Source organism: Girardinichthys multiradiatus, chromosome 18 (assembly GCF_021462225.1).
Source record: "Girardinichthys multiradiatus isolate DD_20200921_A chromosome 18, DD_fGirMul_XY1, whole genome shotgun sequence".
Lineage (NCBI taxonomy): Eukaryota > Metazoa > Chordata > Actinopteri > Cyprinodontiformes > Goodeidae > Girardinichthys > Girardinichthys multiradiatus.
The window spans coordinates 37783720-37801922 of NC_061810.1; the positions used below are offsets into that span (position 1 = coordinate 37783720).

Sequence of the window (18203 nt, forward strand, 5' to 3'; positions counted from 1 at the left end):
ATCAAACTTAAATAATGTTATTTCTCCAGAATTGGAAAAAAATATTATTATAATTTTTTTATTTTTTTTTAGCTAGATAGTTTTAAATGAGGTATATTAAAAGCTTGGACAGAACTTTTTTGATGATGTGCTGAGGAACTAGGAGGAGTGAGTGGACATCACCAGGTCTCATCCAAATACAATTTGACTAAACCTAAATCAGCAATGTAGTTTCTTTCTCATATCAGATCTGTTTGCTGACTTATTTAAATATTTCAAGAAAGCAATACTGTATTGACACAGTGCAACTTCCAAATGGACAAATTATGGTATTTCGTTTTTAAACACTTCTACTGCACCTTCTTAAGACAAATTTAGTGAAAAACATTCAAAAACTTAAAATGGACCCAGTATGACTTCCCAGTATGACTTCCCAGGTGGCTGTTTGATTATGTCTTTTCATGTTTTTGTAATAATTCAAATTTAAAGGTGATAAATGGGCAAAATGAGTTGGCAGAGGACCTTGCAGATGCGTGTGAAAATATTAAGAGTTGAAGCAATAATATTTGGCTGATTTGTAAAGCTTTGACTAGCTGATATTGATTTTAGCCTAAACTCTTATCGACAGCATTTAAAAGATTTTCTCTAGCCTCCATGCTCTTAGCAGTCATTAAATATTTATAAAATAAACAGAGGCAAAATCACACTTTGCAGGTCGCTGCAAAACAGACTTCTACTGATTTTAAACAAAGAAAACAAGTTTGAAGGTAACATTTAAGATGCATTTAGAATCTTATGCTAGCAATTAGCTTGGTCAGCATTACTAGCAGCATGTTCCATGAAACATTGTATACAATGTTTTAATAACCTGTCAGCGACTGTCAAGCTAAAAATTGTCAGGTTCTGGCCAACAGCCATTTTTTTGATGCCAAAAGATCAATGTAAATAAATCATTCAAGAGCTCATAAATTAGCTCCCTGAGAAAGCTACTTTACAAACTGAAATCAAATAGTAAAAAATAATGCCAAAATGGTAAATGTGAACATGGCCATGGTTCTGTATTAGATTACCTCTTTATGGTAACCTTGAATAACAATACCATGGTGTCAGGTTAATTACACAAAGATTTATGCCTGAAATGCGGAGCATGATCTAAGTGCTTTAATGTGAAACAGATAAGTAACAATTTTCTTACTGTTTCTAAAATAATATAAAATGCTGATTATTGTACACATATCGATGTTATATTTAGTATATTTAGTTTAATTCAAAAATATTTTATTAATCCCAAAGGGAAATGAATTGTTGTAGCTTATATTATTCAGGTTTCTTTAGATGCTGATGGCTTTGGGCGGGAACGATCTCCTGTAGCGGTCTGTCTTACAGCAGATCTGAAGAAGCCTCTGACTGAAGACACTCTGTTGTACGATCATGAAGAGGAGTTCTCCATAATGTTCTTCATTTTATGAAGAATCCTTCTTTGACAATGATATCCAGAGGTTCCAGAGGAGTCCCCAGAACAGAGCCAGCCTTATTTATTAGCTTTTTGAGCTTTTTAAAGTCCCTGGCTCTGATGCTGCTTCCCCAGCAGATGATGGCAGAAGAGATCACACTCTCCACAACAGACTTATAGAAGATATGCAGCATCTTGTTGCAAACACAGAAGGTCCTAAGCTTCCTCAAGAAGTATAGTCTGCTCTGTCGCTTCTTGTAGACAGGTTCACAGTTACATCTCCACTCCAGTCTGTTGTCCAGCTGAACACCGAGGTATTTATATTCCTCCACCTCCAATTCTTCTCCCATGATAAAAATAGAGTTTGACCTATTCTTGTATCTCCTAAAATCTATAGTCATCTCCTTTATGTTACATTTATTTGTTCTCATTTTGATACATAGACTTAAGTATAGATTTAACAAATGCTAAATGTAGTACTTGTTTTCAAATACGTATTCAGCAGAATATTATACCTTTTTGCTTTCCTGCTCTTCATAGAGTAACACAGGCAAACTTGTACTAGCTGAGTAATTAGACGGGGTATCTGCTCAGGTAGCAAGGCTGCAGTCAGATGCTTTGCAGCCATGGTGCACCTGGCTTACCAGCTGTAGTGTAAAAACAGCATAACATTAGCCTTACCATTATCATTAGTCTTTCAGGCAGCTAAATAGCTGCTTTATACAGATGACAAATCTCTGGTCATCCCAGTACTGTTTCTGGCATCTCATTAGAAGACTTTAAACTGTCTGAATGGTATAACAGGAAACACAGCATTTTGGAACCGTAACTTTTTAAACTCTGTGTACCCTAATATTAGAAACTGGAGAATACTTTGTTAGATATAAGCAGCCTGTATTTCAAAGAAGAACCAAAGGCTTGACAGCACAATAAACTGAAGGTGATGATTATCTGAGCTGAACAAACCAGCTCAAATCTTCAACACTTGCTCCACTTTAATTTGGGTGCTACAGTAATTTGAGGATTACAATAGAAAATAATCCATCACTAATCAGTTATATTGGGTGAGTCATCCTGAACATTGATGATGATCTGACAACCAGGACAGCATCCATTGTCCAAAAATTATGATAAAGCTTGTGTATCTTTGGCTCTTCTGTTACCATTGTGTCTGCTGCCGGCAGTGTGGTCTGGGAGATTGAGCTTTCTCATATGTTAGTGAAAAAACTGGGGCACGTGCCATTGTCTTTCCTTCCTGCTAATTGTGCCAGCGTGTCTCGGCCTCAGGCTGAACTGCAACGCTCCTTGGCACGAGGGAATGGATTAGTCAGTGAGTTGATTAGGGGAAGGAGCAAAACAGATTAGCAAGGTTGAATTGTCCTCGTTAAAAACACAAAACAGCAATTTGAGCCTGGTCTTATCTTCCACCGTGCTGAAGTTTTACTTACCAAAGAGTGGATATATGTGTGCGTGTGTGTGTGTGTGTGTGTGTGTGTGTTTGTGTTTGTGTTGTTATGGCTGGCTGTCCTCATCAGCAGCTGTGTCCTAAAATAAAGACATGCTCTGCAGATATATTGCATATCAGGGGCCACAAGCCTGTGCAGCTCTGCTAGCAGATATAATGCAGATTCTGTCATATTGCCTCTTTTGAATAGTTGATGATGAAATTTAGCTCTTTTTCCTGCTCCATGTTACAGCACAATGATATGGAGAAAGGGATGATTCACCTGCAGGCACAGAGTGACTAACAGCATTATTAGGTGTCTTTTTCTAATCTCTATGCCTGCAGCCATCCGGGGCATATGCTAAGTTAGTGGTCCTACTGTCCCCTTCACCTCAGTGTGAGGTTGTGCTGACTGTGGGGTAAAAACTGACCCAATTAGCTGAGGCTGGGAGATTTAGTGGGGGAAGAGGGGTATGCAGAGTTATTGACAGGATGGTTTTAAGCTGGTGGTCTTGCAGAAATGTGTGAGGTGAGGGTCTGAGAAACAACAGGTGGCAGGAGGAAGAGCTTTGATCTCCCGCTGAGCAGTAATTAATACCAACACATCTGTTCAGTTGTTCCAGCTCATAGGAGGGATCAGGAGATGCTAACCAGCTTTTAACAACATGAGTAATTCATTCTTGCCTGTGAATGGTGCATAATGTATGAGGCTGCATGACTAAGACTTTTACACTGCACACTTGCAGCTCTGTGATTCTTTTCTTCTAATTACTGCAGAAATGGGACTTATTCCGCTGAACTGCAGGGTGTTGTTTGTAATTGCAGATTGCTGAGATTTCATGTTGAGAAGATTTCTCTTTGTTTTCCTTTAAGTTTCTGAGCACACTTTTCTAATGCACGGGCAGACAGAAATGATATTCCAGTGCACCACAGGGTAACAAAAACATTGTTGTTTATCTTTCCATTGCTTTGTCTGTTGAACATAATAAATTAGAGGTCTTTCACAGTTGGATAACAGATGTGAAGAAGCGTTTATCTTTACCAGAAGTAAAGTCATGCCAGTTTTCTTAGATATGATGCCTTGAATAGAAAATCTTATTTTCGAGCTATATAAAAACAAAAAAATGCTCATTAATTTAAGTGTATTTTGTTGTAATTTTATGTGATAGACCAACACAAAGTAGTACACAATTGTATAGCGGAAGGGAAAATGATACATGATTTTCAAATATTTTTCTAAATAAAATCTGGAAACTGTGGAATAGGTATGTGACTATCTCTCTAAATAAAATCCAGGGAAACCAGTTTCCCTTAGAAATCACCTGATTAAACAAATAGAGAGTTCCTTTATTTAGTTTTTTTCTCATGTCCTGTCTGGCAGAGTATCACTCAGAATTGTTGTCTGAGTGCCAAGAAGAAACCCACCAGATTTACTTTCACAAGTGGAGCATTACGGCTAATGCTATGATGCTCCGCTTAATATATGTATAACAAAACTTTATTATAAATTGCTTTGGGATTAATTGAAATACAGTTGCATTTACATAAAAATTAAAGGGGGTAAAAAAAGAAGGAAATGGAGAGAGATGGGGCAAAAAGTTAACAGGAGATGAGATAAAGATAGAGGAAAGAAAGAAGGATACAGTGAGTACAAGATGTACACCCGCAGAGATAAAAAAAAGAAAAACCACAGGGACAATCAGCAAATGCATATATAACAACATTACTGAAAAGTACAGGTTACTAATTAATACAAGATGTATTTAGTGGCAACCGCAGCTCAATATACAGGTCCTTCTCAAAATATTAACATATTGTGATAAAGTTCATTATTTTCCATAATGTCATGATGAAAATTTAACATTCATATATTTTAGAGTCATTGCACACTAACTGAAATATTTCAGGTCTTTTATTGTCTTAATACGGATGATTTTGGCATACAGCTCATGAAAACCCAAAATTCCTATCTCACAAAATTAGCATATTTCATCCGACCAATAAAAGAAAAGAGTTTTTAATACAAAAAACGTCAACCTTCAAATAATCATGTACAGTTATACACTCAATACTTGGTCAAGAATCCTTTTGCAGAAATGACTGCTTCAATGCGGCGTGGCATGGAAGCAATCAGCCTGTGGCACTGCTGAGGTCTTATGGAGGCCCAGGATGCTTCGATAGCGGCCTTTAGCTCATCCAGAGTGTTGAGTGTTGAGTCTCTCAACGTTCTCTTCACAATATCCCACAGATTCTCTATGGGGTTCAGGTCAGGAGAGTTGGCAGGCCAATTGAGCACAGTGATACCATGGTCAGTAAACCATTTACCAGTGGTTTTGGCACTGTGAGCAGGTGCCAGGTCGTGCTGAAAAATGAAATCTTCATCTCCGTAAAGCTTTTCAGCAGATGGAAGCATGAAGTGCTCCAAAATCTCCTGATAGCTAGCTGCATTGACCCTGCCCTTGATAAAACACAGTGGACCAACACCAGCAGCTGACACGGCAGCCCAGACCATCACTGACTGTGGGTACTTGACACTGGACTTCTGGCATTTTGGCATTTCCTTCTCCCCAGTTTTCCTCCAGACTCTGGCACCTTGATTTCCGAATGACATGCAGAATTTGCTTTCATCCGAAAAAAGTACTTTGGACCACTGAGCAACAGTCCAGTGCTGCTTCTCTGTAGCCCAGGTCAGGCGCTTCTGCTGCTGTTTCTGGTTCAAAAGTGGCTTGACCTGGGGAATGCGGCACCTGTAGCCCATTTCCTGCACACGCCTGTGCACGGTGGCTCTGGATGTTTCTATTCCAGACTCAGTCCACTGCTTCCGCAGGTCCCCCAAGGTCTGGAATCGGCCCTTCTCCACAATCTTCCTCAGGGTCCGGTCACCTCTTCTCGTTGTGCAGCGTTTTCTGCCACACTTTTTCCTTCCCACAGACTTCCCACTGAGGTGCCTTGATACAGCACTCTGGGAACAGCCTATTCGTTCTGAAATTTCTTTCTGTGTCTTACCCTCTTGCTTGAGGGTGTCAATAGTGGCTTTCTGGACAGCAGTCAGGTCGGCAGTCTTACCCATGATTGGGGTTTTGAGTGATGAACCAGGCTGGGAGTTTTAAAGGCCTCAGGAATCTTTTGCAGGTGTTTAGAGTTAACTCGTTGATTCAGATGATTAGGTTCATAGCTCGTTTAGAGACCCTTTTAATAATATGCTAATTTTGTGAGATAGGAATTTTGGGTTTTCATGAGCTGTATGCCAAAATCATCCGTATTAAGACAATAAAAGACCTGAAATATTTCAGTTAGTGTTTTATTATCTTAATACGGATTATTTTGGCATACAGCTCATGAAAACCCAAAATTCCTATCTCACAAAATTAGCATATCATTAAAAGGGTCTCTAAATGAGCTATGAACCTAATCATCTGAATCAACGAGTTAACTCTAAACACCTGCAAAAGATTCCTGAGGCCTTTAAAACTCCCAGCCTGGTTCATCACTCAAAACCCCAATCATGGGTAAGACTGCCGACCTGACTGCTGTCCAGAAGGCCACTATTGACACCCTCAAGCAAGAGGGTAAGACACAGAAAGAAATTTCTGAACGAATAGGCTGTTCCCAGAGTGCTGTATCAAGGCACCTCAGTGGGAAGTCTGTGGGAAGGAAAAAGTGTGGCAGAAAATGCTGCACAACAAGAAGAGGTGACCGGACCCTGAGGAAGATTGTGGAGAAGGGCCGATTCCAGACCTTGGGGGACCTGCGGAAGCAGTGGACTGAGTCTGGAGTAGAAACATCCAGAGCCACCGTGCACAGGTGTGTGCAGGAAATGGGCTACAGGTGCCGCGTTCCCCAGGTCAAGCCACTTTTGAACCAGAAACAGCGGCAGAAGCCCCTGACTTGGGCTACAGAGAAGCAGCACTGGACTGTTGCTCAGTGGTCCAAAGTACTTTTTTTCAGATGAAGGCAAATTCTGCATGTCATTCGGAAATCAAGGTGCCAAAGTCTGGAGGAAGACTGGGGAGAAGGAAATGCCAAAATGCCAGAAGTCCAGTGTCAAGTACCCACAGTCAGTGATGGTCTGGGGTGCCGTGTCAGCTGCTGGTGTTGGTCCACTGTGTTTTATCAAGGGCAGGGTCAATGCAGCTAGCTATCAGGAGATTTTGGAGCACTTCATGCTTCCATCTGCTGAAAAGCTTTATGGAGATGAAGATTTCATTTTTCAGCACGACCTGGCACCTGCTCACAGTGCCAAAACCACTGGTAAATGGTTTACTGACCATGGTATCACTGTGCTCAATTGGCCTGCCAACTCTCCTGACCTGAACCCCATAGAAAATCTGTGGGATATTGTGAAGAAAACGTTGAGAGACTCAAGACCCAACACTCTAGATGAGCTAAAGGCCGCTATCGAAGCATCCTGGGCCTCCATAAGACCTCAGCAGTGGCACAGGCTGATTGCCTCCATGTCACGCCGCATTGAAGCAGTCATTTCTGCAAAAGGATTCCCGACCAAGTATTGAGTGCATAACTGTACATGATTATTTGAAGGTTGACGTTTTTTGTATTAAAAACATTTTTCTTTTATTGGTCGGATGAAATATGCTAATTTTGTGAGATAGGAATTTGGGGTTTTCATGAGCTGTATGCCAAAATCATCCGTATTAAGACAATAAAAGACCTGAAATATTTCAGTTAGTGTGCAATGAATCTAAAATATATGAATGTAAAATTTTCATCATGACATTATGGAAAATAATGAACTTTATCACAATATGCTAATATTTTGAGAAGGACCTGTAGAGTATACCTGTATTTGCTATATACCGTGTATTTTCTATGTACCGATATACTGAGGACAGCGCCCTCCGAAAGCAAAGGAGAGCAGCAGCCACAGTGCAGAAGCCCCAGGGAGTTGCAGTGACGAACCCACAGGTCTACACTACAGCAGATCCAGCCAGGGACCCAGAGACCCGAGACCCAAGGGCACCCCACCCCCCAGTAGAGGCCCAACAAAGCCAAGTGGCCCAGGCCCCCGGTAGTGAGCCGGCACACACCCGAGCACCAGGACACCCAGAACACCAACGCACCAGTGGGCCGAGACAACAGCCACCGGGAGGGAGTGTGACGGGGGGGGGAAAGGTCTCACATTTGATGGAGGGCCTAAGAGGTACCAGGAGAGGGGGTGGGCCAATACCCAGCCTTTGTGTAGTTTGATGTCACTATAAATACAGCTGTTCTGTAAAGCTTCATGAGTTTGTTGGAGAATATTATTGCACAGAAAGCATCAAGGAGACAGGTCAGGGAGAAAGTTATGAAGTGTAAAGCTGCATTAGTTTATAAATGAACCCCAAACGTTGAACATCTCACACAGCACTGTTCAGTCCGTTAGCCAAAACTGTAGAGTAAGGGACAACTGCAGGCCTACCAAAACATGGCCATCCACCTAAAATAACAGGAGAGCATTGATCAAAGAAGCAGTCAACAGCCCACAGTAACTCTGGAGGAACTCCAGAGATCCACGACTCAGAAAGGAGAATTTGTTGACAAGGCCATGCACTCCACAAATCTGGCCTCTATGCAAGAGTGGCAAAAATATTCAAACTTTGAAAGAAACATAAAGTAATCTCCTGCAGTTTCTGGAGTTTGACATAAGCAGTGTGGGGGAGACAATACTCTGGTTAGATGAGAGACTACCAACATGATTTCGCTATGTGTACTGTGAAAAATTGGGATGGCAGTACCATGTGGGGGTGGGGGTGGAGTTAGTGGGGCTTAAGCAGGGACAGTAAGGCTGGTCAGAGTTGATGGAGTTGAATATAGGGCAGAACTGGATGAATATTTGTTAGAGGCTGCGAAGGACTTGAGACTGGGATTGAGGTTCACCTTCCACCAGGACAATGACCCTAATCATGCAGGAAGGAACAATGGTTTAAATCAATGCAAAATCATGTGTTAGAATGTCTTAGTTATAGTCTAGACCCAAATCCAATTCAGAAAATGTCATCACACTTGCTGTTCACGGGCACTCTTCATCCAATCTGACTGAATTTAGTAGCCATGTACTGCCAAACACTTGCAGCTCTAGATGCAGCAAAATGTGGTTCTTGTAAAAAATGAAATTGTGGAACCAAATATGAATAGATTCCACCACACTTTCAAAGATTTCAAAATTTGAAAACCATGTATCATTTCCCTTCCACTTCAGAAAAAATATGTGCTATTTTGTGTTAACTTGTAAAACAAACAAACAAAAGTGAAATAAAAAAATATATATCAAATTTTGTGGTTGCAATGTGACAAAATGTGAACATGTTTAGGAGCTATTGGTACTGTTGGAAAGCACCATATGCCTAGTTTATATAGATAGTCTATGTAGTCTAAACAATGTTAGAAATTATTTAACAACTGCTAACATGGTCTTTGTAGCGGTGATCCTGATTAGTGTTAGGTTAGTTTGCAAAACCATCCAAAAAGCCACGTAAATGTTTTGAAATAAGATAATGCAGAGAGAGGAATAGGATATTATCATCTCACATCAAATGGCTGCTCTCCTTGTGGTAAAAGAAAAAATCCCCTGCAGTGAGTAAGGTACTTTCTCCACCCAGCATCATTTTAAGTGCCTGTAACTGAGGAAATGGCGGGTGTTTGCTTTTTGTGCAATGAATTTTTTAACTTGTGGAGGTTTCATAAATTTAAAACAACCCCTAGAGTTTACAAAAGAGAGTTTCATTTTCATTACATCATCACAATGTGAAGTTTGAAGGATGCGGGGTACCTGTGGGTGGCGACGAGAAGCACTTATGTGCATTGGGCTGCACAGAAAACATCCAGATTGGAAAGCTTTGTGGTTCAAGTTGAAGGTAAAACTCTGTTCCTTATTATTTTAGGTATTTCACCCACCTTACACATTCTATATATTTGTATGTATTTTGACATATATTTTTAAATGAGCTTTACTCATTCTTTATTTACAGAATTTCTCTCACTTTCTGTCTTTTTAAAATTCGTTTCCATTTTGACATCATTGTGTTTGTAAATATTAGAACTCTGTATTTAAAAATCAGTCACACTTAGGAACTTTTAACAACTTAATTGCAGTTTTTGAATGGTATGTCCACACCAGTGGTGGATGCTGGTCTTTCAAGGAGCGGAAGCTCAATTTCAAGATCACTGATTCACTGATTTCGCTGTCAATCAAAAAGTGATTCAGCCTCAGACAGATCATCCAATCATCATGCAGAAGCTGAGCATCCGGGCCAGCTGAGGCCAGCCCACTGCCCCATAGACCCCCAGAGATGCTGAGCGTCCGATGGACGGGACAAAGCCCAGCATTTTTGCTTCGCTATTGAACTCACTGTTTAAAGCACTGTGAAGCTGCAGGAATGAGTGAGAGGAAAGCCGCGTCGTTACCAGTGATAAGAAGCTGATTCTGAACAAAAGTTGAGCGCGTTGTAGCGCCTATTTAGTCAATGACAAGTACACACAACAGTATATATTTGATCACTTATTTTTTGAAATTTTAGGGGAAGCTGAGCTTCCCTTGCAGTCTTATAGCAATTGCCACTGGTCCACACACTCTTTTTCTGTTCTGCCCTCAAATTCTCCATTATTACTGAGATTAGGACCTTGTAATGACGGCTCAAAACCATTGACTTCATTGTCCTTACACCTAACCGCTCAAGACGGTATGCCCAGATATTTTTCTTTCTTCAGGATGCCTTCTGTTTTTTGAAGTGCACTAGTCCCTCCTGCATCGAAATACCTCACAACATGATGTTGCCACGCCTGTACTTCACAGTTGGGATAGCAGCTTCCTTCCTTTTCCCTCATAATTTAACGATGCATGTCATGGCCAAAACCTTAATTTTACTTTCATCAGACCACAGGACAAACATTTGCACCAAAACCGTTCATCTCTGGGACACAGAACTTGTCTGGCTGGATTTTCATGTGGTGTTCATGCTTGCATATAGGTACTTAAAAGGATCACTGTGTCATCTTTATGCATCTGGAAATTGTAGCCCAGGATGAACCCGACATATGGAGATTCACAATTGTATTCCTGATATATCTGGCAATTTATGTAATGTTTTTTATGATATCACACAAAGCAGCAGCGTGTTTGAAGTGTTAGCTAAAAATACATCCACAGGCAAGCCACCATTTATCCCAAATGCTGTGAATTAACTTAGCTGCTTCAAAGAGTCATGGTATCATTGCCTGGGCTTTCCTACATTTTTTTAAAGCATGATAATCTTCGCGTATGTAAACTCCTGACTTTGTAGAGAAAATATTTAGCATTATACTGCTTCAGGCATGAAAATGGAAACAGAAACATGATAAGACGGCACATCGGTGACATTGATTTCAGCCCAGTAACAACAAAGCAGCATTTTCTGTTCATGTTGTCAATTTGAAATCCCTTTCAGCTTCCTGCAGATGTGGTATCACGAACAAGATAGGATATGCCTGGTTAAAGTTTTAATCTTTCTTTCTCAAAACAATTGAGAACGTAAACCAAACTGTAATGTTATGCTGTGTAAGACAAAAATTTGATAAACATAAAGACTGCAGAAATCTCGTTTTGTATGAACAACATCAATGAAGAATGCCCGTGAAACAGATGTTTTCTGCCTGTTTTGTAAAGAAAATTGTTTTTTTGCACAAACCCACCAGTTGTCTTGAAGAAATAGTCTCTGCTTTTCTCTGTCAATCCATCAGCCCGTCCTTGTTTTTCTGAATATATTATACCCAAAAGAAGCTTTCCAAAAGGTGATGTAAAACATTTTTAATATGTCTGCATAGCTATAAAAAGTCTAGGATGAACATGGTTTGTCTGAATGTTACATGTGTCCATTAAGTTTTCTCATGTGTTCCTTGGAAATGCATTAATCCTTCTTTTCTGAACATTGCTCTGAGAGCTTCTGGGAAATGAATGATGTTGAACACAATCTTTCATACCTTTATTGGATAAATCTTATTACAACAATCACAATGATTTCATACTTTCAGATTATAATGAACAATCTGAGGAGCTTACGTGTTCATTGCTTAATTTGTTTCTTTTGTTCTCAGAGTTGGACATGAAGTACATTTGAAAAGCCAATATACTGATGACCGGTGTTTTAGCTCCCTGAAACCACAGCTGGTATTCTTTTGTGTTGCAGTTCAAAATAAGACATCCATTGAACTTGCTTTGACACTTTTCATTAAAGCTTCTGCTATCCCTAGCTGCTACTTCAGGACAAAACCAAATAAACACCAAAAATATAACTGCAAATAATTTCAAATCTTGAGATCGATATTGAGAAAATTCAAGAGGAAAAAAGTTAAGTAAATTCATAATAAGGATTCAAGTACAGATAGATTTTTCTGTTCAGAACAAATTTAGAGCAAATTTAAAGGTTGAGTAATACTGATAATGATTGAAGGCATTTTCTAGATCCATACATTCTGTTTTTGCAGCCTTTGTTTCTCCATAGTAGAGTATATGCCATAGTAAAGGGGTCTTGCATTGCTCAGTAGCAGTCATAATTCTATCTGTTGTTTTTTTTTTTTTTTGTCCTTATATTTCACTGTAAGCTGCCAGTAACCGGCTGAGTTGCCTGACTGTTGTGGAACCAGAATAATGAGGCAGTGGGAGTGGACTAAAAATCAGTTTCTATCATTTTCCGGGTTTTTCTGATGGGGATGGAAAGGGGAAAAAAACTGTAGTGGTGCTTGTTTCAGAATTGAGAATCTGAATATCCCTGCCCGTGTCAGAAGGCAGACAGTCAGATGGTGTGGAAGGATAAAAATAAAGTAGGGCAAATAAAAAATAAAAGTTGCTTTAAAGGCTTTAGAGCCAGATGTTCCTCTTACTCCTGATGAGGGATTAAGATGGAGACAAAGTTCTGTGGAGGGGATTTTCTGTCTTTTTCTGCTTTGTGTTCTCGCTGAAGGTTTATATCCTCCTTGTTGGGTGCAATTCACTAGTTTGTACCTAAATCACATGAGGATGAATTTCTCAGAAGAAAATACCTGCTGCTATGATTTATATCAAACCAACCAATATTTATTTGTATTGCACAGTTCTGTCTGTTTATAATTAAAACATGATCCCAGTTTTAAAAACTGAGGTACTTATGACCTGGACTGTCTCACGAAGGCTGTTTCCCCCCAGAGTGGTTTCACATTCCCCATCAGTGCAATCAGACAATGGGTGGATTAAAGCAATCCCTGTCCTCTGTGGCCAATGCGTCCATTAGCTATGACAGTGCAGGATCATAACAATGGGATTAGACCACCATTCTAACTGGTTTACAACTCATTAAATATTATAACAATTGCAGCAAACCAGCTGTGTCCTTTAGAATCTAGAAATTGCTGACCTGACCTGGTCCAGCCTCTAACGTTTCAGGTATTATTCGGACAAACATTGTCCAGGTGTTCAAAGTTATCTCACATAGATAAAAACTGAATTAGTTAATGTCTTTAACTGAAGAATTGTCAGCTAAATACAGTACCGCCATTAAGTATTTTATGTTTATTAATTTATTAACATAAGATCAAGTCCTCTGCTAGAATTGTTGCAATGTGTCCAGGTCCTGTTGCTGCTAAACAATCCCCAATCATTGCCCCTCCACCACCTTGCTTTATACTTGGTATAGGGTGTTCGTGCTGAGATGTAATGATGTAAATATTATGGGGAAAAAGTCCAACCCCATTCAAACCTAGGTTTTTATTTTTCAGGGCCTGCAAAAATTATTACAGTATTATCATGCTCTAAAATTATTGAAATCTATTCTCAAATAAAAATATATATATTTATAAAAAGAAGTAGCCAGAATGGAAAAATCCAGTGTATACCCCCATGATCCATTAGCACAGAATTAGTCTTTGCAGCAATAACTGTATCCACAGTTATGCTAACTCTTCCATACAACGCTGCTTTTGTATGCAATACAATTTGTGGGCTTTAAATTCTGCCAAGCTCTTTTAGGGTCCCAACACCCCACTTTAATCAGGCTGACGTCTGGGCTTTGACTGAGCCCTTGGAAAACCTTTGTTTTCTTTTTCAGCCATTCGGTTGTGGAGTTGCTGCTGTTCTTGGGTTAAGAGTTCTGTTGAGCACCCAGGTGGGACAGGCACCTTATGTTTGACTTTATAATATTTGATATGCAGAAAAGATTCAAGGCTCAATAACTACAAGGTATCTAGGTCCTGTTGCTGCAAAACAAGCCCAAGTCATCCCAAACCACCACAGTTTTTGACAGTTATAAGGTGTTCAGTGTTTGTGCTCAAATATTGCTTTTTGGTTTTATGTGTCATGGCTCTCGTCTTTGGTCTCATCTGTCCAAAAGACATTGTGCCAGCCTTGTGTTTTGTTCTGATGCAACCTTGCAAGTCTAAGTTTTGCTGCCATGTTCTTTTTAGATAGAATATGCTTTCTCCTGACAATCCTCCCAAACAAGTCTTTCTTGTTCAGTCTTTTTTATTTCTACACAATTTAACATGCTAATAGATGCTTGCAGAGTCTGACATGAAGCTTGTGGGTTTTTTTGCAATTCATTTGTGGATTGTTTGGACATGCAGTTCTTGGAAGATTGGCAAATGTCTTGAATGTTTTTAACTTAAATAATCTTTCTCATTATAGAATGATGGACTTCAAATATTTTGGAAGTTGCTTTTAACCTTTTCCAGACTGATGAAAAGCAACAACTGCTTCGCTAAAGTTATTGCTGATATGTTTCTTTTTGGCGTTGTTGAAACCAAACCTTTATGTTACAGATCTACTGCCAAAATTCCTGTTTTTAGTTTTTGTTTGATAATTACTGACAGTAGAATATATGGTGTTCTTCTCTACTTGAGGTTGGAACCTGGCAATGATCAGAGCATTTTTACCATGACCTGACAAGTAAAACCTTAACAAGTGCTTCCTTTTTACCAGGACTGAATGTACAATGGATAGAAGGACAAAGAGTGATAATGAAGATCAAGGTACACAGATGTTTGTATGTAACTAGTGGTTCCTGTCCTTGAATATTGGCCACTAGGTAGTTGGTTTGTCTAGTTTACACAGCTGTTCACTCTTGACTAGGAAGCTTCCATTGGTTAAACATAAGTACAGTAGGTAAAAGAAAATTGCTTTATTATGTTCCTAGTTTTCCAAAAACATGTTTAAATATTTGTGCACAAATTCATAATCCATTCTTCATTTTTCCCAGACTGTTTGCACTGGGAAAACACTTCCCACATCTGTTTTACAGTGAAGCTCTTTGATTTTATTTGCCTTCCTAATTGTCTAATAATCTTTAATGTCACTTAAAAGTTAAAAATCAGGCGCAAGGTCTGAGAGTAAATTATTTGTCATGGAAACCCGTGAGATGAAAATACCTCGTCATTCCCATGTTGGTTTATCAGCTTTCCTCTATAATGTTAATTTTTTTGAAACGTCAACAGATGGCCTTTCTGCTGTGCTAAACACCATATAATAGGAGTAAATATCACTTAGAAATCAAGTGATGATTGTTCTGAGGGAGATTACATTTTCTAATCTTCATATCTCTGAAATATTAAAGTCACGACAATGAATGGGTGCTCCCAAAATAGCCCCCACAGAAACGAGGACGACAGTCATTTAGACCTGCTTTGCTATTGTTTAAGCTCAGAGGAAGTGCCTTTGGGGAGTGTGAGGATCTGTCTTTGCAGAGACGGGGTTAAACCTCTGTTGCCCTGAGGTAACTGTGCTGTGTGCCTGAGCCCAGCGTGTACAGAGTGGAGCAAGAAGAGATTACTCCGCAAACCCAGTTGCATTGTGTATGTGAAGATACTGCGGACAGTAGCCCCTCGGGAAGGGGGCTTATTTTCTCTCTGTTTCTGAGAAGTATTGATTCGATGGTGGAGTCATGATCACACACAAACATCCCTGGGAAGCTCTGTTCGGGGGTGGCAGGATTTAAAGCTGCAGCAGGAGAGGATCAGGTTAACCTTAACTCAGCTTCAAAGACATTTATGAGGCTCATGATGTACAGAATATACTCTGTTCCCTTTCATGTGTTTCAGCACAAATGTCCCACTGTCAGAGGGCTAGAGCCCAGAGACTTGGAAATCAAATGCTGAGGGGTGTGAGGCCTGCAGTTAATTCTTCTGATTTGATAGATTCAGTGCCCTGGAAAAGTATTTACACCCATTGAACTTTGCCAGAGTTTGTCATGTTACATCCACAAACATCACTGTAGGTTACAGTGGTTTAATGTGATAGATCAACACTAAGTAATGCAAATTCTGAAGTGGATGGAAAATTAAACATGGTTGAAAATAAATTCAACAAATAAAAAGGTGCTTTGTATATGTATTCAGTTCCCTTTACTCTGATTAAAGGTGTTCTATGCACCAGTCCTAAAAAACACACCAGACAGGTCAGGGACAATATTGTACCCCACGGTAACTCTAGAAAAGCTGCAAAGATCCATTACTCATGGTAGGAGAGTCTATGGACTATTGACCTCTGTAAAAAAGTCAAAAATAAAAGTCAGTGTTGAAAAGAACACAGGCAAGAAAACCTAAGAAGTCCTATTTGCAGTTTCCCACAAGTCATGTAAAGAAGAACTTCCTTTGGTCAGATAATACCAAACCTGAACTTTTTGGCATACACACAAAACCCTATTTATGGTAAAGAAACAAACGAACAAACAAAAACAAACTTACACTGCACATCACCTTCAAAAAACAATCCCCACTGTGAAACATGGTGGTGGCAGCATTATGCTGTGGGGAAGATTTTCTGCAGCTAAGGAAGCTGGTCAAAGTTACTGAGATTGACAGAGCTAAATACAAGGCAATCCTGGAAGAAGACCTGATAGAAGCTACAGAAGATTTGTGACTGGTGCAAAGGTCCATCTACTGTAAACATTCAGTCAGAGTTACAATAGGGTGATTTAGTTCTAAGCATATTTATGAGTTAGAATGGTCCAGTCAAAGTCCAACCTTCAGTTTCTAGAAATATATAGCTAGTAGAGACATAGCCCAAAAGACTTGTAGCTATAACTGCAGCAGAGTGCTCTGGGTCAGGGGGTGAATATAGATGCATGGCACATTTATCTGGTTTTTATTTGTAAAATATGGAAAACTGTGCATTCTTTTCCTTCCATTACACAGTTATAAAGTACTTTATAACACTTAAAAACAAAGTTATAGTGTGAAATTAGCCTGTCAGGTTTGCCGAGCATCTGTAACAGAAGTGATATGGAAAGAACACCTTCACTGGTTATAATGCACCCCTGTCTGTGCTCTTTTTTTATGTAAAGATATTCACTGTCCTGTGAGGTGAGGATATTGGGTCTACTTCTCTGTGGCAGACGTTTTCACAATTTAACCCCTCAGAATGAAAAGCAGGCACATTATCACCTGCGCTAAGATGTGTTATTGGACTGCAAATATTAATTTAACATCATTGCTGACTAATAAGAAATTTAATGGGTTATACATTTTCATTTCCTTGAGGCCTTTTAGTTTTGTTTGTCAAATGTCACAGTTTTTCTAAAATAAAAAAAAGGGGTGGGGGGGGGAAATCAAATTTTCCCTGAATAAAGAAGATAAACTCCTATTGCATTCAATAAAGTTCAGTTAAATTACGGTGTGAGTGAAAAAGGCGAGTAGATAAGGTAAATACTTGGACTGATCTTCCTTTTAGAGCCCTGTAAAAACTGCTGCTTTACCAAATTTTGGAATATTTATTTCTTATTACCAAGGACATTCTGAGACGCTCATCCTTTCTGACTGCATTCAGAAAACCTCTGCAACTCCTGTACAGGCCTCTAGTGATGTTATATTGTCTAGATTCATTTCTATTCTGATATTAATATGTCTGTACATGCCATTTACACTAAAACAAATAAAGCTTTAATTAATTTGAATTAATAATTAAAGTAAAGCTTTAAGCTTTCATATGCATTTGAAAACTTTTACAGTTGACTTTATTTAGTCAGACTATGTGACATTGACAATTTTGTCAAAAATAATTTTTTTATCTGCTTTTAAAATGTTTTAGATTTTTAGTATTATATTAAAAAATGCCCTTCAGACAGAGAAACTCAATGTGTTTCAGAACAGGATCGAATGTTCTTCTCAAGTCAAAGCAAATTTTTGTCAGTCAGTCATTTTCTACCGCTTATTCCATAGTGGGTCGCGGAGGAGCTGGTGCCTATCTCCAGCAGTCTATGGGCGAGAGGCAGGGTACACCCTGGACAGGTCGCCAGTCCATCGCAGGGCAACACACAAACAACCATGCACACACTCATTCATACACCTAAGGGCAATTTAGAGTTACCAATTTACCTAACAGGCATGTCTTTG

At 39.4% G+C, this 18203-nt stretch overlaps 1 protein-coding gene across 4 annotated transcripts in view; it reads left to right on the top strand.

The window, feature by feature from the left end:
* zgc:77784 (uncharacterized protein LOC402947 homolog) overlaps nucleotides 1–18203 on the top strand; it is a 120237-nt gene that overhangs the window by 26619 nt on the left and 75415 nt on the right. The window lies entirely within an intron of this gene.